Raw genomic sequence first — 27,421 nt, 5'->3', positions numbered from 1 at the left:
AAGGACAGGACAGAAATGCCTCAGTTTCTCAACCTTCACAGAGTTCAGAGATAGCCCAAAATTTTACACTCATCAACTTTAATTCTCACAATGTTCCCTCCTTGACAGATAAGGAAGCTAAGGCTCAGAGAGGCTAAATAACTTGCCCAAGGTCACACAGCCACTTCCAAGAAATTACAACCAATGTATCAAAAGGAACAGTTTCACTGTGTTCTATGCACTCAGCACTGACTATTATCCCCACAAATAGACTCTAGCAGCCCTGAGGAGCCTACCCAGGGGTCCTGGCTGGCCAGTACACACAGGGAGATGCGGGGGGCAGGGGGTGGGGAGTGTTGCTCATCAGTCTGGGGCAACAAATGGAAAAGGCCCAGAGGTGACTCTTGCTTCTTGAGGGACAACAGGAGTTGCCCAGACTCACCCCTTCACTGAGCAAATCCTGAAACTTACCTTGAGGGTCAATTGCTGAGGGGAGAAAGAGATAGGCAGGGAGACCCTTCCAGATTCTCTCAGATGCAGAGTCAAGAAGCTAAGAAATGGCGAGACGCATGCAGGGCAAGCACCATCAGAGAAGCGGGAACAGAGAGGGAGAGAGGACTCCAACACAGTGAAGGACCTTTTTTTTTTTTAAGCTTATTTATTTTAGAGAGAGAAAGAGAGAACATGGGTGGGGGGAGGGACAGAAAGAGAGAGAATCCCAACCCATCGATTCGAGGCTGGAACTCACAAACCGTGAGATCACGACCTCAGCCGAAATCAAGAGTCTGGCGCTGAACCAACTGAGCCACCCAGGCACCCCACGGTGAAGGACCTTTGAAGGGGGAAGATGGGTAAAGGATGCACACACACAACCTCCAGGGTACTTACTGCCCAGAAGGGCTCACGGTTCTCTCTTGGGAAAATCTGTACCCATCTGAAAGGCTGGATGCCAACAATGAGTGGCCTCAGAAGGTCTCGGCATATGTGGGGCAGGGACAGTGTCTGTTGCCATGGTCGGTGGAGGCCCCTCCAGGCCTCTGACACTCTCTAAGCAGGCGGGCTGTGCATGTTTAACCTTCCGTGGGTGTACCCAGCACAACACTTGTGAGCTGGGTAGAAGCTTTGGAAGAACACAGCTCAGAGGCCACCCCTGGGAGGCCTTCCCTGACTCTCCTGGGGAAGGAGCTTTTGTGTCCTCCAGTTATCTTCTTCCCAGAGAGTTAAGTGCTCCCTGCCCTGGTCTGAGCCACTTCTGAGTTCTCCACAGTGCGCAGTGCTTGTTTCTTGTTCATTTTTTTTTTATTTTACTACCTCACCTGCTGTCAGGGCTCAGGGTCCACTGGGTAGATAACAGCAGGGCAGGACTGCTGGATCCCCCAAGGAGGCTGGGTCCCTCAGGGTCCCACTCGGCCCTAAGAGCCCATGAGTTCTGAGCAGACAAATCTTCCCACCATCACCATGGTGATGTACAATATATCCAAAAATTCCTTTGAGATGTTTCCCTTTCAAAGGTAGAGCCGAATTCCCCTCCCCTTGAATGTGGGCCAGACTTAGTGACTTGCTTCTAATGCATAGAATGTGGCAGAAGTGATGCTCTGACTGGGAGGCCAAGCAATAAAAAGGTTACAGCTTCCTCCTGGCTCCTTCCTCTGGAAGGGCTCGCTCTGGGGGACGTTGGTGACCATACCCTTAGGACACTTGAGCAGCGCTGTGGAGAAGCCGCTGCAGGGAGGAAGTGAGGTCTGCTCTCAAAGCCAGCACCAACCTGCCACACGTGCAAGTGAGCCATGGCCCACGGGGGTCCCCCAGCCTCAGTCAGGCCCACAGATGACTGTGGCCCCGGCAACACAAGTTTGCAGGGCTTGAGACCCCAGGCCAGAACTGACTGGCCAAACCATTCTCGAATTCCTGATCCACAGAAACTGTGAGAGATAATAAATATTTCTTGTTGAATTAAGCCACTGAGTTTGGAGGTAATTTGTTGCACAGCAGTGGATAACTAAGACATTATCCTTCTCCCCACTGACTCTTTCCAAGCTCCCTCTGCTGCAGCCAAGTTGAACCACTCACTGTTCAAAGAAATACATTTTGATTGAGTACCTTCTGTGTGCCAGCCCTGGCCAGACACTAGGGATACGGCAGTGAGCCTGCTAGACCAGCGTGGGCTCTGTCGTCATGAGCTTAAGGGGTCACACACTCCAAACGTTGACAGATCCTGCTTTGGCCCGCATTGTGCCCTCCATCCAGAAAGCTCAACCCTGCCCACCCCTTATACTACATTCTGAACATGTTTTATGTTTTTGTTTTTGTTTTTTAATTTTGGAAAGAGAGAGAGCAGGGGAGAGGGGCAGAGAGAGGTATTTTTTTTGAGAGAGAGAGAGAGAGAGAGAGAGAGCAAGCCAGGGAGGGGAAGAGACAGAGAGAGAGAAATCCCAAGCAGGCTCCATGCTGTCAGCGCAGAGCCCAATGTGGGGCTCAAACTCATGAACGGTGAGATCATTGGTGAAGGACCATAAGGCAAGCAGAGGGCCAGGCACAAACTAACATTACCTCGCCCAACACACACACACAAGATGGGACATGTGTGGTATTCCTCAGACACTCCTGGCTGCCCAAGAACAAAGGAGAGGACAGAAAACAAACGGTTAAACTGATAGAGTTTCCATTAGTTTACAAATATGTTAGTAATATTACAAGAAAAAGGCAATCTTATCAATAGCCTAATCTCCAGGAACTCCCTGCTACCTTACTGATAATACTTTGCTAGAAGGAAAAACAACCTTAGCTTGACAATAGCTAGGCCTCCAGTAATCTGTAAACCCTCTTTAGCACAGGAAAATCCCTTTAAGAAACCTTCTCTTGACTTTACCTCCCCCAACTCCACAGTATATAAACAATCACTGTACAATCCCAGTGCTGCTCTTCCTGCCCACGGGCCCTGTCCCTGTGCTTTAATAAAATCATCTTTTTGCACCAAAGACGTCTTCAAGAATTCTTTCTTGGCCTTCAGCTCCGAACCCCACCAACACCCAGAAACTCCATCAATTATTACCTGAGCCGAAATCAAGAGTCAGACGCTTAACTGACTAAGCCACCCAGGCGCCCCGAGAAAGAGAGACCGGGGGGGGGGGGGAGAGAGAGAGAGAGAGAGAGAGAGAGAGAGAGAGAGAGAGAGAGAGAATCTTAAGTAGGCACCACGCTCAGAGTGGACCCCGATGTGGGGCTCCATCTCATGACCCTGGGATTATGACGGGAGACAAAACCAAGAGTTGGATGCTTAATAGAAAGAGCCACACTGGCACCTCCTGAACATGTTTTAGTTGACTTTTCTCCATCAGCACTAAACCCAAATGCTGTCTCCTCTGTGAAGCTATTCTAAGTGCCCGCTGGACATTATGTTTCTCATCTCTGAACTCTTATAATGCTTTATCTCAACCTTAGTTTGGCCACTTAACATCTTCTTTGTATTATGATTATTTATTTTTATAACCTCCCCTATTAGCTGCTGTAGACTCCTTGGGATGGATGTCTTATTCATGACTGTATTCACACAGCCAGTGTACCAAGTGCCACGTGCATAGTTAGCATTCAAGAAATGTACATTATGCAAATGAACATGTGAATGGCTTGTCCATAATATAACAAAGACAAACTGAATGCCAGCAGAGAAAAACAAATGCAATGCTAGGAGCTGGCAGGGAGGTGCATACCAACTGGGCGAAAAAGCAGGAAGTGTCTATGAACTAAACTCTATTAGATTCTAATAATATCCACCATACAACTCCTCTGTGATCCAGCCATTCTTCTCCCAAGCACACACTTCAGAGAAATAGATGCATGTGCCCCAAACAGACTTGTACAAAAATGTTCAGAGGGGCGCCTGGCTGGTTCAGTCGGAAGAGCACAAGACTCTTAATCTCTGGGTCGTGAGTTTGAGCCCCACGTTGGGTATAGAGATTACTAAAAAAAAAAAAACTTACAAAAAATGTTCAGAGCATCTTCATGCATAACAAACCCAAACTAGAACTTACCTAAAATCCACAAAGGAATAGATAGACAAACTGAGATATAGTTATAAACAGAACACTGCACAACAATTTAAAAAATAACTTACAGAACACCTGGGTGGTCGGTTGAGTGTCTTACCTCTTGATTTCAGCTTAGATTGTGATCCCAGGGTTGTGGGATTGAGCCCTGCATTGGGTTCCATGCTGAGGATAAAGCCCGCTTAGGATTCTCTCTCTCTCTCTCTCTCTCTCTCTCTCTCTCTCTCTCTCTCTCTCTCTTATTCTGCCCCCCTCCCCCACTCACACACACACACTCTCTCTAAACAAACAAACAAACAAACAAACACTACTGGGACGTGTACTAACATAGGTAAATCACAAAAATATTACATTGAATGAGAGAAGTGGACACAGAGGAGTTGATAAATACAATAATAAGTGATTCCATTTATACAGCATTCAGAACAGGCAGAACTAACCTATGGTGATAGAAGCTGGAACAATAATCACCTCTGGGGGAGATCATTGCCTAGGGTGGAGATGCTTGAGGGAATTTTCTAGGGTGGTGAACTTTCTTGATCTGGGTTAGTGGTAAGAATTTTTTTTGATCTTGGTAGTGGTTAACTGTATGTATATGTAGGTAAAATTAATTGACCTGTATACATATTGTGTTTTACTGTATGTAAACTATACCTTAATTAAACAAAACCAATAAAATGTTAGTAACCCCCAGCCTGAAACAGAGAAACTAAAGGGACCCCATGAAAAATTACTTTATTCCCTCCTTTTCCTGCTTCCATTCTTACTAGGACTTACACCTCCACCTTCCACATACCTTATAGAACAGATAATGTTTGTCCTCTTTGTAAAGGTCAAGGATTTAGTGATTTCATTGGAGTCTCCCAGCACAATAGATAACATCTTAGGAGTGCCTGGAAATGGTCCTGTCACTAACCTTTTTCCAAAACCACTGACTCATCAAGACCCCTGGTCCAGAGCATGAGTGATTTATGGAGGACATCTAAACAGTTGTCTTTGTTCCTGGATTACTGAGAAGACCACCATCCTCAATAAAAACCCCAGGCCCAGGGCACCTGGCTGGCTCAGTCTGAAAGAGCATGTGACTCTTTTCTTTTCTCTTTTAATATTTTATTTTTATTTATTTATTTTTTTTTAATTTTTAACGTTTATTTATTTTTGAGACGGAGAGAGACAGAGCATGAACAGGGGAGGGGCAGAGAGAGAGGGAGACACAGAATCTGAAACGGGCTCCAGGCTCTGAACTGTCAGCACAGAGCCCGACGCGGGGCTCGAACTCACGGACCGTGAGATCGTGACCTGAGCCGAAGTCGGACGCTTAACCGACCGAGCCACCCAGGCGCCCCTAATATTTTATTTTTAAATAATCTCTGCACCCAAGATGGGGCTCAAATTTATAACCCTGAGATCAAGAGTCACAGCTGAGCCAGCCAGGAGCCCTGAGCTTGAGATTCTTGATCTCGGGGTTCTGAGTTTGAGCCCCATCTTAGGTGTACAGATTACTAAAAAACTAAAATAAACTTAAAAAAAAAAAACAAACCCTCAGGCCCCAAGCAAAACCAAGACTCACTTTTCTTTCCAAGTCTCCCAGATGCTCTGTTTCTAGATTCTCTATGTCTTCAATAAACTCTCCTCTAACTTCCTCTCGGCTCTTTGATATCCACCTTGTGCAAAGCCAAGGACCCTCTTGGCTGGTCCAGTGGGACCCCCTCTGGGTCCTCATCCCCAAACAGCCTTCATCAAGCTCTGTGTTCCTCATAGGATACACCCACAGTACATACATGCTGAGTAAATTAGTCAAATCATATCTGTCAATAGACCTCATCCTGTTTTAGTGTTCTGACTCTGACACGAGTTGCAGTATGTATTTTCTCCCCATACCATCAAGCAATTCCCCAACACCAGATGGGTGTCCTACAATTCAACTTACCTTCTTTGGACACCATTTGCACATCCAGATTGTGATCCGTGCTCTTCTAACTGACTAGCTACAGATTGGAGGTTCCAACTACCTCTTCCTTAGATGTAGTTACTTTGCTAATGCAGTTCACAGAACTCTAAGAAACATTTTACTTCCTAGATGACTGGTTTATCATAAAAGGATATAACTTACAAACACCCAGAGGGGATGTATCAGACAAGGTATAAGGGAAGGGGCTCAGAGCCTCTAGGCTCTCTCTGAGGGTACCACTTTCCCACCACCTCCACGTGTTCACCAGCCTAAAAGCTCTTCAAACCCCATCCTTTTTTTGGGTTTTTATGGAGGCTTCATGACAGAGGAGAGGCACTGTGGATTAAATCATTGGCAGCTGGTCATTGATTCAACCTCCAGCCCCTCTCCTCCTTCCAGATGTCAGGAGGTGGGCCTGAAATTTCCAACTTAATCACATGGTTGATTTTCCTGGCAACTAGCCCCCATTCTTAGGTGCTCCCCAAAAGCACTTTGTTAACATAAACTCAGGTATGGTTGACTGTAGTTTGTTATCAATATCAAGACACCTTTCCATTCTTTTTATTTTTTTTAATTTACATCCAAGTTAGTTAGCATATAGTGCAATAATGATTTCAGGAGTAGATTCCAGTGTTTCATCCCCTATGTATAACACCCAGTGCTCATCCCAACAAGTGTCTTCCTTAATGCCCCTTGCCCGTTTAGCCCATCTCCCCACCCACAACCTGTCCAGCAACCCTCATTTTGTCCTCTGTATTTAAGAGTCTCTTCTGTTTTGTCCCCCTCCCTGTTTTTATATTATTTTTGCTTCCCTTCCCTTATGTTCATCTGTTTTGTATCTTAAATTCTACATATGAGTGAAGTCATATGATATTTGTCTTTCTCTGGCTAATTTTACTAAGCGTAATACACTCTAGTTCCATCCATGTTGTTGCAAATGGCAAGATTTCATTCCTGTTGATCACCAAGTGATACTCCATTGTATGTATATACATATATACCATATCTTCTTTATCCATTCATATGTTGGTGGACATTTGAGCTCTTTCCATACTTTGGCTATTGTTGATAATGCTGATAAACATTGGGGTCCATGTGCCCCTTCAAAACAGCACTCCTGCATCCTTTGGGCAAATACCTAGTAGTGCAATTTCTGGGTCATAGGGTAGTTCTATTTTTAGTTTCGTGAGGAACCTCCATGCTGTTTTCCAGAGTAGCTACACCAGTTTACATTCCCACCAATAGTGGAAGAGGGTTCTCCTTTCTCCTCGTCCTTGTCAACATCTGTCATTGCCTGAGTTGTCAATTTTAGCCATTCTGACAGGTGTGAGGTGGTATCTCATTGTGGTTTTGATTTGTATTTCCCTGATGATGAGTGATGTTGAGCATCTTTTCATGTGTCTGTTAGCCATCTGGATGTCTTCCTTGGAAAAGTATGTATTCATGTCTTCTGCCCATTTCTTCACTGGATTATTTGTTTTTTGGGTGTTGAGTTTGATAACTTCTTTATAGATTTTGAATACTAAGACACCTTTACATTCTTATCTCCTAGGAAATTCCAAGGGTTTTAAGAGCTCTGTGCCAGGAACAGGGGATGAAGACCAAACATATATTTATTATAAATCACAATATTACAGTGCCAAGTCTCATGAGAGGTAGGATTTCACACAAGTACTGAGCAGCATTTTACTTAACAAACTTACCTGATGAAGTAACAGTTTATTTTCCCAAGGATCCTTGGTAGTAGAGTTTGGATTCAAGCATTAAGCTCTCTTAACACTTTAAGTTGTGGTGAAATATACATAACATAAAATTTATCATTTTAATCTTTTTTGTTAAGTGTACAGTTCAATGACATTAAGTACATTCCCATTTTTGTGCAACCAACACCACTATCCATCTCTAGAACTTTTCATCATCCCAAACTCTCTATCCATTGAACATTAGCTCCCCATCCCTCCCTGTCCCCAAGCTCTTGGTAACCAGTGTTCTTTCTGTCTCTGTGAATTTGTCCATTCTGTCCTTTTGTGACTGGCTTATTTCACTTAGCTTAATGTCTTCAAGGTTCAACCATGTTGTAGCATGCCTTCTTGCAGACTTGCATTTCTTCTTAAGGCTGAGTAATACCCCATTTCACACTTTCTTTTTTTTTATTCTTTAATGCCTAATCCCCACCCCCAACCCCTGACCCCCACTCAATTACATCAGAATGTATTTAACACTTTTTATAAAAATAAACATTTTATGAGCATCCTTGCCTTGAGCATAACTGGAGCTTTTTTTAATGCTTCAACATTCACATTCTGAATCCTTCTTCTGTCAGTGCCTCAGTTTCTCTCTACAAATGAAAGGGCTCACATGGGTCTTCCACATGGCTATGACATAGCTTTTGCCTTTTTGAAGCCTTGGACCCAGACTCCATCTGTCCGTTGGGCAGGAATGGGTGGATTGTGTGTTCTCTAGACAGAGAAGGGATATAGCTTTAGGTCAGCACCCTTTCTTGGCCTGGAAAGTCCATTGCAAGGGGCAGGTAAGCACAGTACAATGGATATAGACAATGACATTGTACTTTAATTATGTAATATGATAAATATCATGACATGGATATAGGGTGTCCCGAATTGGATGGTGGGGGGCTACCAAACGTGGGGTGCTCCAGGTCGGTGGTGCAGGCAGTGAAAGAATTCGCCCAAGGCAGAACAGAAGAGATAGAAGTATACTGAATACACCATAATGGAGCGATGGGCAGGACAGCAAAGGAGAGACTGTCTGCAAGGAGGCAGTGATGAGGGGCCACAGTTATAGGGCAGAGTGAGGAAGTATGGGGGCCTGAGGAAGGTTCCGGTTTTTTTGGTAATCTTAGGAACTGTGCCTGGTTGTAATTGGTCAGTTAGGGTCTATGGCTATTTCGAGGTAGGTCCCTTAATGAGCCTGTGTGCATTCAGCTGGGTGGTCCCTGTCGGTCCTTTTGCCTTGCTCTACAATGGGCCTATATTATGACATATAAATGTATCAATGTATCAATGTATCAATGTATAAATGTATCAAACTAACACATTGCACACCTTCAACTTACACAATGCTACACGTCAAATTTACTCAATTAAATAAATAAATTAACTAATTAATTGAAATTAATTTAATTTAAAATAAGGGGCAGTTAAGTCAGAGGAGATGAACTGAGGAAGTCTGACACCAAGCTCAAAACACACATCTGACTCTTTCATCATGACTAGCCACTCCCCTCCCTGCTCAAGCCGGTTGGGTGAAAGCCACCTCCAGGCATTTCTCCTGGCACACATCACCCCAGAACGCAGCCAGAGATCGGCACTGATGTCAGTGGGGAATCCCAGACAATTGGCACTCGTGTCCAGGATCTAGCCTGCAGAAAGGGACATGGCAGCCTGGTTTGGCTCTCCAGAGCATCCAGGTGAGAACAGTTAACAACCTATGTATGGAAGGAAGACCCTGCCCCACAGAACTTGGCTGAGATCCCACAAGGCATTAAGCAGCAACCAGGTTCTGTACCCTCCTGTCCCAGACCTGAGACCCACGGGTGTGCTCCACATCCTTCCTTAAAAGCATGGGAGAGAAGTATAATGTTTTGCACTCCAAAGTTACCCTGTATTTGGGCTCTAGTCGTGGCTCCTTCATTAGGAACTGTGAGGCCTCTAGATGTATAAAAGGTAGCAGAACCTTGTACGCCCTTAGCAAATGGAATCAAGGGCCATATCATCATCATCATCATCCTCATCATCCTCATCATCATCATCATATTTGAGCTGAATTGGAGGGGAGAGTAGGTTGACCATGACAGCTTGTGTGTTTTGTCATCCACAACATGCAAAATGCAGAAAAGACTGATGGCAAGAACACAGTGGGCAGGAGCAGAAAGCTGTTTCCAGGCTGCCCATGGACCTGTGAGGCAGGTCAGTCACTAGCCCTATTTTCAACCATCAGAAGCAGCTCTTGCCCAGGTCACTTGCTCAAGCTGGGGACCTACCTGCTCTTTTTGTTTTATTTTATTTTATTTTATTTTATTTTATTTTATTTTATTTTATTTTATTTTTTTAAGGAAGCTCTATGCCCAACATGGGGCTTGAACTCACGACCCCAAGATCAAGAGTTGCATGTTCTACCAACTGAATTAGCCAGCACTAGCCCCCTCCCCACCACCCCCCCCCACACACACACACACACAGCTGCTTAATTTAGAGAATCCTGTTCGGCCGACAGGCAAGACAAATACCCACACTTCGTTCCAAGATAGATCCTGATGGGCCTGTGGTTAACATGATTCCTCTGGCTCCTCCCCGAGCCCTAGGCACTGGGGAGTCTTGCTCATACCATCAAGAATGAAGAGCTAAGCAAATAACTTGGGGCCCAAGCATCTGGCATGAGCACTGGCTTTGTCACTTACCAGTTGGTGATCTGGAGCAAGTCAGTTAAACTCTGTAAACCCCAAGCTGCTCATGTATAAATCAAGCAGTCATAAACCCTCCATCTCACAGGGTTAGTGAGAGAGTCAAGGAAGATACCACATGAAAGTACTTGGTATATGATGAAATTACATGAATGATAAGGATTATTAGTATGAAATAGCTCCACAGCCAGGAGTTCTGCACTCCGGTATTGGCTCTGCCCTTATTTAGGGTAAGTCCCTTCCCTCGGTTGGGCTAGAAGAGCTTCTCTGTTTGATCAAGGCTGACAGTCAATGGTGACCGTGGTGGGCAAAGCAGTGAGTGTGAATCTTGTGTGGGAAGGCCAGGCAAGGCAACCAGACAGCAGCAGCCAGTGCTGAATGACCAAAAGAAGTGACAAAGTGACACCACCCCCTCCCCGACACATATGGCATCGAGCCTAGCTTCTGGCAGTGCTGGGTTTAAGCAGGGAGGCCAGATGGGTCAGTCTCAGTTTCCTGAGCAGCTCCAGGACACAGCCTAACCCCTAAGAAGCAGGCTAAAGCTGGGGAAGGGCCTCCGTCCCCGATGCACTTGGAAGGCCACTCTGAGCAGGACTGGTGTATGCAGGGCAGGCAGACGTTATGTCATCTGTGCATCTGGAAACCACAGACCCACCCTCCCGGGTCCCCCGCGGCTCTCCTACTTTCTGAGCAAGATCCCTAGGTTCCCCTCCCTCTGCATCCCCAGCCCTTTACATTCCAGGCTCCCAAGGAACTGAGCTAGGACCTCCTGGGCTTCTGTCCAAGCAGCTAATTCTAAACTCCCCCACCCTCTTGTCCCCTGGGAGTAAACAATATAACCTTAAACAAAGCCGGCTGCCTCAGCCTTGAGGAAAAAATACCGGGCATGTTGAGTGCTACGCTTCTTGTTTATTTCTTTGTACCCACGCTTTGTTCCAAGATAGAACCTGAGGGGGCTGTATTTATTGTAAGTCTCCTGTCCCGTCTCTGGGCTTTCAGACACCGTGAATCTTGCTCACATTCACAAGGTCTATGGGGTGATGGAGCAGGCGTGTTTCAAGTCAGAAAGTTGAGTGTTAGATCCCAGCCCCGCCCCCTTATTAACGGACAAGTCTCTCAGCCTGTCTGAAGCTTGGTTTCTTCGTCCACAAAATAGAACATGGTTGATAATAACACTGACATCACACAGTTGCTGTGAGGATGGTGTGACTCAGGGCTTGTCGGTCGGCTGGCTGCCCGCGGTGAGCGCTCAACATAGATGACCTTCCTGCTGTCCATTCCCCTTCCATCAGACCATGATCCTCACTCTCCTGGAGGGTTGTTCAAGCCCCAGTCACTGGGCTTCATCACCAGAGCCTCTGATTCAGCAGTTCTGAGCCAGGTCCTGAGATGTGCATTTCTAACAAGCCTTTAGGGGCTGCTGCTGAGGGCGGCCCAGAGGCCACACTTTGAGAACCACTGTGTGAGACAAAGTTTCCACAGCCCTCATTTCCTTTGTGAGGAGGAGGGGGTGGGGTTGTGCCCTCTACTCCCAGCCTGGCACATAGGGAAGCTCTGGGACAGACTTTTCAGAAGCAAAAGACTTCAGGTATTTGTTGACGCATACTTGACCTGACACAAAATTCACCCATTTTTTTTTTTTTTAATTCACCCATTTTAAATGCTTGATGAGTTTTAGTAACTTTACAGAATTGTGCAAACATCTCCATAATACAGTTTTAGAACATTCTCACCACCCCAGAAAGTTCCCTGGGGCCCATCTGTGGTCAGGCCCCAAACCCACTCCAAGCTCCAGGCAACCACTGGTCTGCTTTCTGTATCTAAGTTTTGCCTCTTCTAGAAAGGTCATTCATATGGACTCATGCAGCATGTGGTCTTTTGTGTTTGGCTTCTTTCAGTCAGCATAACGGTTTTGAGGTTCATCCGTGTTTGTAGCACGTGTCAGGAAATCATCCCTCTTCACTGACGAGTAGTGTTCCACCCTATGGGTGTATCACGGTGGTTTATCCACTCATCCGTGATGAGTGCTAAAGTTGCTTTTGGTATTGTGAACAACGCTGCTATGAACACTCATGTGCAAGCCCTTGTGTGGACATGTGTTTTCAAATGCTGTTTTTAAAGATAAACCCTAATTCACCAAGACTCTTCCCCACTCCTCCAGGTGTCTGTAGCCAATGCCACTAGAGGTATGAGGCAAGGGATTGATTCCAAAGGGCTAACAGGAGAACCCAGCCTCTCCTACCAGAAGCTAACCAGTTGAGACCAAACTCAGAGCCCTCCCCGGGCCCCTCCACCCTGTGGCCTCACCTTACCCACTGTCATCGCCCTCCCCCTCGTTACCCCAAAAGTTATGCCTGGATTGAGGGTTGGGGAATAAAGGCTTTTGCCTTTCAGTTAAATTAAATTGCTCAAAGCAGCCAGCTGGGAAGAGAATGAAAACAGGATTGACCCAGATCTCCTGAAAGTCCTGGGGCTTCTCATCCCTCCTGTGCATCACTGGGCCTGCAGTGTCCCTGTGGATGACGCACTGTCTGGTCCCAAAGTAGCATCCTCAGTGTGCACAGCAGTTAGAACAAACTGAGGACCCAGACGCTGGTTTTCTACCCCAAAGCCCCCTGATTCTTTGCTGCTAGTCAGCTCCCCTGGCTTGGAAGTCTTTGCGTCTAAAGCACCTAGGCTCCGTTCCTTATATCTCAGAGACGTCCGGCTGCTGTGCAGGAAAGTATTCTTCCTGCTCCACTTCCAAGCTCTTCCTTCTACCACATGGCACCAAAGCTGTTAACCTGCACACAGACACTGTCCCTTGCAAGGGCCCTAGAGGAATCGATAGAGCAAAGGCTGTTGAGGGCCTTTTGTCCCGAGCCAGTTCCCCTCTCGTTCCAGTAAACCTCTCCTGTGTCCAGCCAGTTTCTGGATTCAAATCTTAGGCCAATCGGCACCTGGGTGGCTCAGTCGGTGAAGCATCTGAGTCTTGATTTCAGCTCAGGTCATAATCTCATGATTCGTGCAATCGAGCCCTGTGCAGGGCTCTGTGCTGACAGTGTGGAGCCTGCTTGTGATTCTCTCTCCCTCCCTCTCTCTCTGCCCCTCCCCCCCCCAAAATAAATAAACAAACATTAAAAAAAAAATCTTAGGCTAAATCATTTGGTAGAGAGGGTTCTAAACTCAGAACCCAAAGATCTGGGTTTGTGCTCCTGTGTAGGCTTGTGACTTCAGGCCCTTTACCTACAGTGGGGGTGATGCTTTGCATTCTGCCAGTCTCTAGGGATAATAGGAAGACATGGGGGGGGGTACCTGCTGTGAAAATCATTGGTGCTAAGGACCCCTCCCTGGTCAGAGGGATTCAGAGAACTGGAAAGACTTTGCTCCTGGCACCAGTGAAGGTGGAGACAAGGACCCTTTCAGGGAAACAGCTTCTCAGGAACTGCTATCTTTGACTGGCTCCCCAGATCTGCCAAGTCAAACAGTGGCCTCACACCAGGAGTTAAAGAGGTGCATCAAAGCGATGGTCTAAAGTTACATTTTTATGTAGTAATGAAAGGTTGGGGGACTTAGGCCAAACTGTTGGGAAATGCCTGGGCATTTGCTGTAGTGTGGAAAAGATTATAGCAAGTGGACGTTCTTAGAGTATGAATCCCAGCTCTGCCACCTACTCGCTGTGTGACCTTAGGCAAGTCACTTAACATCTCTGGGCCTCAGTTTCCTCATCGATCAATTGGTGATAATCATCTCCCAAGGTTACCGTGAAAAGTGAAAGAGTGTATGTGAAGTTCATGGCTCATTAACTGATAATACATGTGCCAAAAGTGACACTTTTCTTGTTCACGTTTTACTTTTATTTTTATTTTTAAAGTTTATTTATTTTGAGAGAGAGAGAGCAGGGGAGAGTGGCGGAGGGGGGAGGGGAGAGACTCCAAGCAGGCTCTATGTTGTCAGCACAGAGCTTGATGTGGGGCTCAATCACACAAACCATGAGATCATGGCCTGAGCTGGAATCCAAAGTTGGACACTCAACCGACTGAGCCACCCAGGTGCCCTATGTTTTATTTTTAAGCATTTCCTGCGTGCCTGCTATCCATATGATCATCTATTTGTTTGTTCACTTGTCCATTCAGTAAAAACTTTCAGGTGCCAACAGTGTGCCAGAACCTATGAAATGCACTATGAAAAAAAAGAAAAAGTGACAATTTATGCAGTGCTGGACCACTTTCAAAGTTCTTTTGCACACATTGCCTTGTTTAACCTTCCCACATCCTTCAAGGTGAGGATAAGAAAACAGAGGTTCTGAGGATGTGGCAGTTTGCCCAAGATACCAACTAAAGTGTGCCACAACAGACTTAAACTCAAGTCTTCAGATAGTAAATCCAGTTTATTTTACAGGACACCTCACTGCCAGAAGGACAGGGCAATTAATAAGTGAGTAAGACGGGACCTCTCCCTGCAAGTCTCCAAAACTGATGCTCTCATAGCCCTGGACACCACCCCTCATTGTAGTCTTTTCCTGGATGCCCTATTAGAATTGTCTGTTCTGACTCATCTCCATACTCTAGGAGCCTTCCCAGAACAAGGTATTGCATCTGGACGATGCCTGTGTCCATCTGGATTCTTAGTTGCCAATAATGGAGCAGAGCCCAGGTCATTGCGGTGCTCCAGCTATAAAGAGGCTGAGGAAGTGAAGGTCTAGCTTATATCTGAAGGAGTGGGATTCAGAGCAAGAGAGTATTCAATGATTCTGGAAGCCAAAGAGGATGCCAGATGTTCCGTGTCCTGCCCTGAATCTGGGTGGGTGGAGAGACCTGTATATATGTTTAGCCCTAATTAAAGAGCTAAGAATCCTTCTAGCCAAGACTCAGAGCCCCTATGGGGGCTCAAAGCCAGGATCCAAGACTTTGGATGGCCAAAGGCATTCAGGTGGATTTCTGGCCAAGGAGGCCTCACTCTGCACCAGGCATAGAGACACAAGCCTCCGGCCTTGCCTTGTCCAAGTGCATGGGCAGGATTCACTGGGACTTGGTCACCCCCAGTGCAGTGGGAGCCTCGATACTTAGAGGCAGGATATGGCCCTTCCAGGGGCACCAGTTTTGGGAGGAGTCATCAAGTCTGACCTTGAGCATTCCAACAAACAGGGCCCTGCCTGAGCTGTGGGTTCAAGAAGGTCATCCTGATCCCCATGCTCTGATACCCTAAAAAGTACACAAGTCTTCTATCCACCTCAGTTTCTCTCCGGTGAGCTATTAAGACTAGGGGGAACCAGAGAAATAGGAAAAGAATCAGAGAAATGGCAGTTAGGATAAGCAAAATCATCGCATGGACAAGCCATCGAGAGAGAGCAGAGGGAGAGGTGACTGATGCTGCCCAGGGGAGTCTGAGAAAGCTGTGGAGGAAGAGAACTGAACCAAGTGAAAAGGATCGGCAGGAGTGTGCTGTGCAAAGCAGGGGAGGGAAGGCATTTCACACAAGGGAACAGCATATTCAGGGACAAAAAGCTTTGAGCAGACAAATTGCTGAGAGGAACGCCCGACAAGTTGGCTGCATGGGAGGCAGGAAACAGGCTGGAAAGGCCAGCAGGGCAAAACCAGACCTGGCTGTGACCTTCAGACAGAGACCAAACTGCTTGGGAGGTTGAGCAGTTTGCATTTGAAAGGGAAATTAACATTTGTGCTGAGAAATAAAGCTGTGTTTGGAGTGCCAACTCTGTGCCCAGGGGCTTCATAAGCATTTTCTCTCCATCACACTGCGTGCACATTTTACAGATGGAGACATGACACAGCCGTAGTTCTTCTACACTAGTAGCCCTGCGTGAGCAGAGAGCAGGACTGAAGGGACCTTGGCAGAGACATAGCACCCCCTTGAGGGTGAAGACCCTCTCACACGGAAGGAAGCAAGTTGGAGTTTATTAAAGAATTCTCTCAGGGTGTCTGGGTGTGGGTGGCTGAGTCAGTTAAGCATCTGACTTTGGCTCAGGTCGTGATCTTGAGTTTCGTTGGTTTGAACCCTGCATCAGACTCTCTGCTGTCAGTGCAGAGCCTGCTTCAGATCCTCTGTCTCCTCTCTCTCTGCCCCTCCCCCATGCGCTTTCTCTCTCTCTCTCTCTCTCTCTCTCTCAAAAATAAATAAACGTGGGGCACCTGGATGGCTCAGTTGGTTAGGCGACCGACTTCGGCTCAGGTCATGATCTCACAGTTTGTGAGTTCGAACCCCACGTCGGGCTCTGTGCTGACAGCTCAGAGCCTGGAGCCTACTTCAGATTCTGCACCTTCTCCTCTCTCTACCCCTCCCCTGCTCATGCTCTGTGTCTCTCTGTCTCTCAATAATAAATAAACATTAAAAAAAGTTTTTAAAAAAATAAAATAAATAAACGTTAAAAAGAAAAAAAAAATTCTCTCTTTTGATCTTAAGATCTAAAACCTGGGTCCCCTCTTTGGGCCACCATAGCACCACCCAAAATCATAACACTCGACACCTGAAACAAGCCACCTGTTAAGGAACCCCCAGACGGAGGCTTCTCCGTGGTGGGGCCCATGTGTCTGATGCTTGGCAGATGCTTAGTAATAGCTGTTGGATGAAGTTTTCTGTAAGTAATTCTTTTGGTAGTCTCCTAGCTTTGGCCAACACCCTCCGGAAGTAACTCCCAGTCTCTCTGGTTCACCAAAGTCACGCAGAAAGGAAGGGGCTCCATGCACTTCTGTAATGGCGCCCAGGGTGAGAGTGTTCCTTCCCAGTCAGGTGAGTCAGGGAGGGAAGGCTTCCTGGAGTGAGAGAGGCCTAAGTGATGGGGGGGAGTGGGGCACGGGCTCAGGAGTGAGGACAGAGTCTGGTGGAGGCCACCTGGGGAAAGAATGTCAGCTTCTCACCTCTCGGTGCCATGTTTCCCCATCTGTGAAAGGCAGATTCTCATACCTGCCTCAGCAGGCTTTTCTTAGGTGGTGGGTGTCGGGAGAGGGTGGAGGAAGGAAAGACACCAGCCTGCCTGAGCCGGGCTGGACCGGGTCCTCCACTGGGCGGCCACTCCATACCTCCTTGCTATGTGTCAGCTTCAGCTGGTGATTCGTGGTGAGTCACAGCCCCTCCATGACGGTTTACCCATCGACTAAGTGGGCTCAATGATGACACTTACCTCATAGGGTTTCGTGAGGACTCAGTGTGCAGTGATTTTTGTGGCTATCTTGATCTCATCTGTTGTTTTTGAGTTACGTGGAGGATAAGAGATGAACCAACACTGAACCTGCTGTGCCCTATGTGTTGGGCCCATAAGACTCATAGCTGGCATTTTTGAGCACTTACTAGAACTGTTCTAAGTTCCTTATATGTATCAAGTCATTTCATTCCCAAACCACCCTGCTGTTATCTGCATCTTGTAAATAACCAATCAGAGGCTTCCATCCCCCATTGCCTTATTTGTTCAGTTGCCCACCAAGGACTGTGCTCACCGGGTGCTCAGTAGCCTGGCTTTGGGTCAGCCCACACTTGTCAACACACCCAGGCCTCTTGGGCCAGCCAGGTGTCTGGGCAGGCCTTGGAGCTCCCAGGCCTGTCGCCGCGCCCTGTTTCAGCCCCACCTGGCCACCTTCCCTGCCCTGCTGGATAGCCCGGCAGCTGCCAAGGCCCATCATTCTTCCCCTGTTGTTTGGGTGCTGACGAATGCCAGGCAGGTGAGGAGCCGCAGCTCTCCGCAGGCCTGGCTGCCCTCGCCCTCAAGGTAGGCGTGGGGCAGGGAGCAGGGGAGAGACAGGGTGTCTCCCGGGCTCAGGATTGCTGAGACTGGACGGCAGTTGAATGAATCACGGTAACTCATCTAGAACTGGAACTCTGAAGAAAACAAGAGCCTGTGCGTGTCCAGCTGGATCCAGGGAGAGACATGGTATCCTTGAAGCTGAGCCCAGAGGGGTGTCCTCCACCCAGGTGCAGGGGACAATTTATCTCGTTCTTCAAACTTGATTCAAGTGCCCCAACTTCTCCCCTTGTTCTGAACCATTCGGGACCCATCGTGAGCCCAGGGAAGAGGGGAAAAGCAAGCTTCCCAGCATAAATTAGGGAATTAAGACTCATGGGAATTCAGCAACATTGCTGTTGCCCAGAGATGGCTTCTGAGCTCAAGAAGCTGAAGCCTAGGGACTCCTGGGTGGCTCAGTCAGTTGGGCGTCCGACTTCAGCTCAGGTCATGATCTCACAGTCCATGAGTTCAAGCCCCACATCCAGCTCTGTGCTGACAGCTCAGAGCCTGGAGCCTGCTTCGGATTCTGTGTCTCCCTCTCTCTCTGCCCCTCCCCTGCTCATACTTTGTTTCTCTCTCTCTCGAAACTAAACAAATATTAAAAAAATTTTTTTTTAAAAGAAGCCAAAGCCCCAACACAGAACTGAAGGCCCAAGAGGGGTGGCTCGTCCCGTCCTCAGTGAGCCGGCCAACACCAGCCCTGCCCTTCCCAGCACCCTGTGTTGCTTTGTGTAGGAGGAAGGAAGTGTCCCATGTGAAAGGACCTCTAACAGAAAAAGAAGACAAAAATAGGTGAAGAATGCTATAAAGGACCCTGAAAAGAATCTCCCACTCATTCCAGGAGCCTTGTGCTCCTTAGAGGGGGGCGGGGGCAGCACTTTGCAGGAAGGGGACAACGAGTCAGGCCTTAGGGTACTTTTTTCCAGGTCCTCTTCTGTGGGCCTCTTTCCTCACGGTCCCCTGCATACTCGGGGTGCAGGCTCCTCAGCTGCTCTCTCACCCTGGTGTTCGTGGAAGTCTGTCACCTAACCTGTATGTCCCATTCACCTTCCTGTGGCCAGAGACCAAGCCTTGACAGTGAGGTGTGTGGGACCAGTGGCAGAGGTGAGAGGGCCTCGGAGGCTGAGCCCTCACTTCCCCGTTTGGGTGGCAGCAGGAGTTACCTGGATGAAGCCTGCAAAATCCAATACGAAGCTTTGTCCCAATCACTCACTCCAAAGCTCACCCCCCACCTCCGGGGGTGGTGGCTCTGGAAACCTTTCCTTCCAACTCTGTACCGGTCAGTGTACCCTCTGCAAGTGGGTTCGGCAGTGTGCATCTTAGGATGCGGCTTGAATGAAGAGAAAGTCAGGAAAGTCCTTGGACTTGGAATCTGCTGTTTGTTAGCCAAGTAACCAAAAGAAACTCACCCACCTCTCTGAGCTAGAATGTTCCCATCCAGGAAATGGGAGTAAATCCCACTCTGTGAGACTCAAGTGAGAATGGACCCATAGAAGAAAAACCAGCATCCCTCAAGTCAGCCCTCAGGAACCTAAGTCCCATGAGACTCTCCATGGGCAAATAGGTTTGGAAAATGCTTGAAAGGATTTCGAATGGCAGTATCAGGATGCTGCGGGGCACCCTCAGAGTCACTTTGTCTGTTACTCGTTCATTGTCCCTGGTCTCCAGGAGCACACGGCCTAGAGGGGACATGTGAGCAAGGGTTGCCCACTACCCTGTTCCCACCAGAGTGAAGTGAGGGGCTGTTTGAGCTTCCATCTGTATTGTTTACCGCTGTGCCTGTTCCCTGTCCCCTCTTCCATTACTGACCTTCTTTCTGGATTCTTCCCCGTGCTTTGGAAGCATATCATTTATTTTGTAATTTTTTTAATGTTTTTTCATTTTTGAGAGAGAGCACAAGCAGGGGAGGGGCAGAGAGGGAGACACAGAATCCGAAGCAGGCTCCAGGCTCTGAGCAGTCAGCACAGAGCCCGACGCGGGGCTCGAACCCACAAGCCGTGAGATCATGACCTGAGCCGAAGCTGGACGCTTAACAGACTGGGCCACCCAGGCACCCCAAAGTGTAGCCTTTAGAAGTTCGTCTAGTTCAGTTCTCTTGGTGCAGAACTCGTTCTTCTCATTTATCTGTGATTCTCTTTATTTTACTCTCATTCTTATAAGGTGGCTTTGCCGGCTGCATCCTTCTAGTTCAGACAGACTTTTGGCACTTTGTGCGTAGTGTTCTGAAGGCTCCAGTCTCCGACTTGCTGCTGGTGAGCGGCCACCACGCTGTCCCTGTGTAAGTGCTCTGGCCTTCTCTTCAGCAAGTGCTTAAGATCCCGTGCCCTTGCTACTCTGCCCACGTTATGGGCCCAGGTGCAGATTTCTCATTTACTCTGCTTAGGAGTTATGAGTTTCTCAATTTTGTGGATTCAAGTTTTTCAGCAGGCATTCTTTCTTTAAAATTTGTCTTCCCTCCATTCTCTTACTGTTTCCTCCTGGAACTCAAATTTGATGCAGTTAGACCTTCTCATTATGCTCTGTTTCTCTCTTTCCACTTCTTTTGGCTCTCTTGACATGTATTATAAGTCTATGCTTTACTGCTGTGTTCTAAATAATTTCTTAACATATTTCTCCAGTGGATTCTCTTCAGTTGGGTCTAATCTGTAGCTTAACCCATCAATTGAGTTTTAGATTTCAATAATTATTCATTTTTACAAGAATAATGAGTTCTGGGGCGCCTGGGTGGCGCAGTCGGTTAAGCGTCCGACTTCAGCCAGGTCACGATCTCGCAGTCCGTGGGTTCGAGCCCCGCGTCGGGCTCTGGGCTGATGGCTCGGAGCCTGGAGCCTGTTTCCGATTCTGTGTCTCCCTCTCTCTCTGCCCCTCCCCCGTTCATGCTCTGTCTCTCTCTGTCCCAAAAATAAAAAAAAAAAAAAAAAAAAAAAAAAAAAAAGAATAATGAGTTCTGTGTACAAAGAAGGGCATTCCCTAGAAGTGTCAGCAAAGGTGAGGACACGTGTGCAGGAATGGCACAGGAGGCTTGGGTTGGAGGGTTGGGGGTATTGCCCAAGCTCATCCTGTATAGAAAAGACCTGTAAAATCCAGAGAAGGTAAGTGTTTTGCTCAGAGTCACACAGCAAGTTGGGAATAAAACCAAAATTGGACTGTAGGCCTTCTTATTTCTTGATTAGGGCCTAGCAATTGCTTGGCACTGTCCAAGGGGGAGTTTAGGCATTGAAAAGATCGAGATGATTCCCGCCTTCTGTCATCCAAAATAAACCATGAATGAAATATAAAGAAACCAAACAAAGGACGCCTGGCTGGCTCAGTCAGAGGAACGAGGGATTCTTGATCTCAGGGTAGTGAGCTCAAACCCCATGTTGGGTATAGAAATTACTTAAAAATAATAAAGTCTTGGGGTGCCTGGGTGGCTCAGTTGGTTAAGCATCCGGCTCTTGATTTTGGCTCAGGTCATGATTTCATGGTCTGTGAGTTCGAGACCCACTTCAGGCTCTGTGCTGGCTGGCAGTGTGGAGCCTGCTTGGAATTCTTTCTCTCCCTGTCTCTCTGCTCCTCCCCTGCTCACGCGCTCTCTCTCTCTCTCAAAATAAATAAATAAACATTAAAAAAATTTTTAATCTTAAAAAAGAAAGAAAGAAACCCAACAAAGATCTGACGTTTCTTCCATAATGACCACTTTGCTGTATTTATTAAAAATATACACTGATGGGGCACCTGGCTGGCTCAGTCCGTACAGCCCATGACTCTTAATCTCAGGGTTGTGATTTAAATCCTCACGTTGGGCCTGGAGACTACTTAAAGAAATAATTATTAAAAGAATAAAAATATACACTGATAATCCACCCCCACCCCTCCTTTTTGTTTCCACTTTCAGTGCTCTTGTGCTTGAACTAGGCATTGGCAACTGCAGCCTGGAACAGCCACAGTTTTGCCTGCACTCAGGGCAGGCAAAATGCCCTTAAATGCAGCTGGAAGCCAGGGTGGGGTGGGGAGCTCCTGCGGAGACCCCAGCTCCTCCCAGTTACTGGTTCTGGGGAAGAGAAGCTGGAAGCCGCCACGGGAGGCTAAGCTGGGGCACTACCGCCATCTGGTGGCGTACCCGGCTGTGGCAGCGGTCGCAGCTGCAAGCCCAGCTGGGGGAAATGCGAGAACAAAGGACGCCTGTGGGTGGAGGCGTCAGGCTGGGCCATCTGCCTTTGCCAGAAAAAGAGCTGACCCGCTCTGGCCATCACTGCAAGGGGCTACCTCCTGGAAAGAGCGAGATCCCCTGACGTGGGAGTGTGCGAGCAGCGAGCCCTAGACTGAACTTTTACACGACTTCCAGGCATCGCCATTTGGCAGTCCGAACGACCAACCAAGGTCTTAACATCTGAGAATCATCAAGGTCATCCCCACTCCCAATCCTCCCTCCAGGTCACAGTCACATCGAGGCTGAGAACTGTCGGAGATCACCCTGTTCGCCCGTGACGTTTCTTCCTCCCTCCTTGTCGCTCCTCCACCCCCACCCTAGTGTGGGCAGCCTTTGTTCACCAAGGTCATTGGCCACGTGCTGGCTCCAGCCTGCAGAACTTTCTCTTATCTCCCAGGCCCTCCTATGGCACGGCCCGGCCCATGGCTCCACTCCCCTTCCCCATCCCTGTTCCCATCCCCGTCCCTGTCCCTGCCCCGGGGGTGCTGACTTCCCGCCCTCCCACCTCTGGCTGCTTCCCTAGGCTCACCCCCACCTGCACCCACCCACCCACCCCTCCTACACCTGTCCAAGTCAGTGTCCAGTGCCATTAGGGTGTTTGAGACATGTTGCTGTCACCGGCCTGGATATTTCTCCAGCGCAGTTTCCTCACGTTCATTCCCTGACCACCCAAGCATCTGCCCACACCTGCCCTGTTCACACAGGAGCTGAACACTGCAGTCCTCGCCTCTTGAAATCTTTGTTTTCAAACAATTTTATACTTACAGAAAAGTTGCAAAAATGGTACAAAGAACTCCCTTAGGGGCGCCTGGGTGGCGCAGTCGGTTAAGCGTCCGACTTCAGCCAGGTCACGATCTCGCGGTCCGTGAGTTCGAGCCCCGCGTCAGGCTCTGGGCTGACAGCTCAGAGCCTGGAGCCTGTTTCGGATTCTGTGTCTCCCTCTCTCTCTGCCCCTCCCCCGTTCATGCTCTGTCTCTCTTTGTCCCAAAAATTAAAAAAAAAAAAAAAAAAAAAAAAAAACAACCATTAAAAAGAACTCCCTTATATCCTTTATCAAGAGTCATTAATTTGGGGGGCATCTGGCTGGCTCAGTTGCTAGAGCATGCAACTCTTGATCTCCTGGTGGTGAGTTCAAGCCCCACCTTGGGCATAGAGTTTACTCAAAAAGAAGGAAAAAGTCATTGATTTTTCACATTTATGCCATTTGCTTTCTCTTCTCTGTATCTCTCTTACACACACACACACACACACACGTTTGCATCTTTTTATTATTATTATTCCATATGGAAGTAAATTACATCAGTCCTTTACTTTTTTTTTTTCTTTTTTTTTTTTAGTAGGCTCCACACCCAATGTGGGTTTGAACTCATAACCCTGAGATCAAGAGTCGGCTCCACCAGTCAAGCCTGCCAGGCACTCCCCTACATCATACTTCTTAACTGCAGTGTTATTCCCTGAGAATAAGGATATCTTTATATAATTATCAAATTCAGGAAACAACACTGAGGCAATATTTTAACCTAATCAACAGTCCATATTGAAGTTTTGTCAATCGTCCCAAAAATGTCCTTTACAGCACTTTCTTTTTGTTTTGGTCCAGGATCCCATACTTCATTTAGTTGTCAGGTCTCTTGAGTCTCCTTTAATCTGGAATAGTTCCTCAGCCCCTCTGTCCTATATGACACTGACATTTATGAAGAATATAGGCCAGCAGCTTTATGAAGTTCCCCAATGCAGATATTTCCTTTCCTCCTGTATTTCTTGCTCTAAGTGCCAGTGGCCTACCCAGTTCCTCAGGTAGGAGACAAGACACCCTCATGGTCTCTCCTTCTCCCTTACTATCATCCAGCCACCACCAGGTCCTAGTGCCCAGCACCCTTGTCTTCCATGCCCACGGCTTCTGCCCCTGTCATTCCTCACCAACCAGCCAGCCTCAGCCACTACTGCCTCACACAGGCTGCCTTCTCAAAGTGTGATCCAGGATCTGTGCCATCAGGAACTTGATAGAAATGCAGTCTCTTGGTGCCTGGCTGGCTCAGTCGGAAGAGCATGTAACTCTTGATCTCCAGGTTGTGACTTCAAGCCCCATGCTGGGTGGAGAGATTACTTAAAAAATAATTTTTTAATATGTTTTTAAAACTTATTTATTTTTTGAGAGAGAGCAGGGGAGGGGCATCGACAGAGAGAGGGAGAGAGAGAATCCCAAGCAGGCTCCACATTCTCAGCACAGAATCTGACATGGGGCCTGAACCCACGAACCATGAGATCTTGACCTGAGCCAATATCAAGAGTTGGACACTCTACCGACAGAGCCACCTGGGTGCCCCAAAACATAAATTCTTAAAAAAGAAAATACAGAATCTCAAGCCCCATTCCAGGCCTATGGAACCAGAATCTGCATTTTAATGAGCTTCCAGGTCTTTCTTTTGCTAAGTCTGAAAAGTCCTGCTCTCGGAGATCCTGAAACTTACAGACTCATCAGCTTCACATCCAAGATTTTTGGTGTCCTCCCCCCTCCACCATCCCCACCCTCCCAAGCTTGTCCCCTACCTCATCTACATGCATGTAATGCGTGCTGTTTCACCCTTCTATTCCTTCTTCCTGGAATGCCTGGTCTCTGAGACTCCTACTCAAGATCAGGCTTAAACATGACCTCTTCTGAGGCGTGCTTCCTTCCATCCCTCTTAAGCCCTATTTGCTGTAGACCTTTTTCCTAGCCTCTGTTCCATGGAAGTGTCACTCGCATGGGCTCTTGGTCTTGAAGTGACTATTTCCCCCACTAGTTGGTGAGTTCCTTGAGCAAAGTCTGCCTGTTATATACCTCCTCATCCTCAGTACCTAGCACAACTGAAATGTTTGTTGAATGAGCACGCAAAAGAAACAGCTCTTCTTCCATGGATGCCCTTCTTCCAAGTAGATCTGAAGTCGGTATTGAGGCATCCAAATACCCAAGTCACAGAATGTTGGGATGAGAGTAGCCACAGTGGAGTATCTACTTCAAGTGCCCTTTGTTAACTATGAGGAAAGGCACCAGGGAGGGAGAAGGGACTTACTGCGGTTTCCTTGGCTGGAGAGGTGTGGCCCGTGAGTCATCCCTGACTCCAGCTTTGCCCTTCCTGGAGCCAAGTGCCCCTATGTGGTTTGGTGTGAGAAGCACAGTAGTAAAAGCCAAAGTGAGATGCAGAAGAATGTGCACAAAATGGAAGTATTTATGTAGTTTTAAAACATGAAAAACAATTCTATATCTCTTTGCTCGGGAAACAGTCATAATACCAGTGGCAACGGTTACTTACCTTGGGGGAAATGAGTGACACTGGACAGTTAACCATTAAGTTCAAACTCACAAGCCCCAAGAATGAGTCATATACTCTATCAACTGAGCCAGACAGGTGCTCCTGAACTCAATTTTTTATTGGAACTAAGGGATCATGGCTTGCACACAGTTACCCCCCAATTTTTTTTAGTTTATTTATTTTGAGACAGAGTCAGTGTGAGTGGGGGAGGTGTACAGAGAGGGAGACAGAGAATCCCAAGCAGGCTCTGCACCGTCAGCATGGAGCCTGATGCTGGGCTCCATCTCAGGAAATCATGAGATCATGGCCAGAGCCAAAACCAAGAGCCGGACACTCAACTGACTAAGCCACCCAAGCGCTCTTACCTCCAAACTTTATTAGTGAGTTGTCTTACCCAAGATTCTTAGGTAACTAGCTTTCAACTGAACTTTGAAGCAAGGCTCAGAGGACAGGGTGCATCCTAGAAATGGAACACTGGCTGTTACTGGAGCATAAGAGGAACATAGGGTAAAGGCTTGGGTTATATCTTAGCCCCTGGGCTTGAGTTCAAGTTTGATTTTATAGGCAACAAGGAGCCATTAAACTCTCCGGTAAGAATGGGCCTACCTAATTAGACGTTTAGCAAGTTGACTGTGGCAATAGGCTAAGCCAAAAGACCAGCTGGCTTTTGCAATAATCCAGAGAAGTATTACCTGCTCAGAGTAAATTTAAAGAGCAAAGTCAGGGAGGAGTGAGGAAGAGAAAATTGGCTGAGTAGATGTTGCTGAAGTTGTTGTAAATGGGCAGAAAAGGGGTTATTCATGTTTGGAGTTCTCCGTGATTAAAAAAAGCAATAGTAGAAATCATATACACCTACATGACAAGTAAATCAAATCCCAATTATAAGAATGGACACTTGGGATAAACTTTTTCATACCTAAACTAGAAAGTTACTGTCCTCACAAATAATTTGGTTAAGATGTGTTTAAGGAAAACTAGTATATGGTCCAGAAACAAATGTTAAAGAGTTTAAATTATTCTGAAAAATTGAGAAGAAGCAGCATATCCAAATTAACATTTTATATGGGCATTTAATTTTTTGAGGGGGGGGGCAGAATATCTTTGCACAGAGCCCATGGACTCAATCCCACGACCTCAAGATTACAACCTGAGCAGTTTCAAGAGTTGAATACTTAACAGACTGAGCCACCCAGGCACCCTTATATGTGCTTTAATTTTTAAGTTTATTATTTTTTTTAACTAATCTCTACACCCAACATGTGGCTCACACTCGTGACCTTGAGATCAAGTCATGTGGTCTATTGGAGCCAGCCAGGCACCCCTTCCATGTGCTTTTAAATATGTACAGATAATACTCATTACAAGTAGTGATCAGCTATTTCCACTGAAAACCTAAAGTTTACATAGTCTAATTAATCAAAACTTTTGTATCTTCTCACTAGGAATATGGACTGTTGTCTTTGGGAAGGGACTGTAATATGGGATACATTAGACTATAGCCATCCCTTTTTTTTTTTTTAAGTTTACTTATTTTGAGAGAGAATGTGAGAGAGAGCGTGGGGGAGAGCGCAGAGAGAGAAGAAAACAATCCTAAACACACTGCACTGTCAGCCAGGGGCCGGATTTGGGGCTCAATCTCATGAACCATGAGATCATGACCTGAGCCAAAACAGAGTTGGATGCTTAACCTACTGAGTCACCCAGGCGTCCCATTTTATTTTCAAATAATTTCTACACCCAAACTGGGGCTTGAATTTTTAACCTCGAGAATTAAGAGTTGCAATCTTAATCTGGAGCAAGATTAAGAGCGCTAGGTGGCTGTC

At 47.1% G+C, this 27,421-nt stretch overlaps 1 long non-coding RNA gene across 1 annotated transcript in view; it reads left to right on the top strand.

Moving 5' to 3' along the window:
• Positions 1–27,421, top strand: part of LOC131510229 (uncharacterized) — a 56,889-nt gene that overhangs the window by 10,612 nt on the left and 18,856 nt on the right. The gene's annotated exons all lie outside the window — the stretch shown is intronic.

The sequence above is a fragment of the Neofelis nebulosa genome, chromosome 4 (assembly GCF_028018385.1).
Source record: "Neofelis nebulosa isolate mNeoNeb1 chromosome 4, mNeoNeb1.pri, whole genome shotgun sequence".
Lineage (NCBI taxonomy): Eukaryota > Metazoa > Chordata > Mammalia > Carnivora > Felidae > Neofelis > Neofelis nebulosa.
The sequence above is the reverse complement of the archived record's forward strand: the minus strand, read 5'-3'. Positions and strand labels throughout refer to the sequence as shown.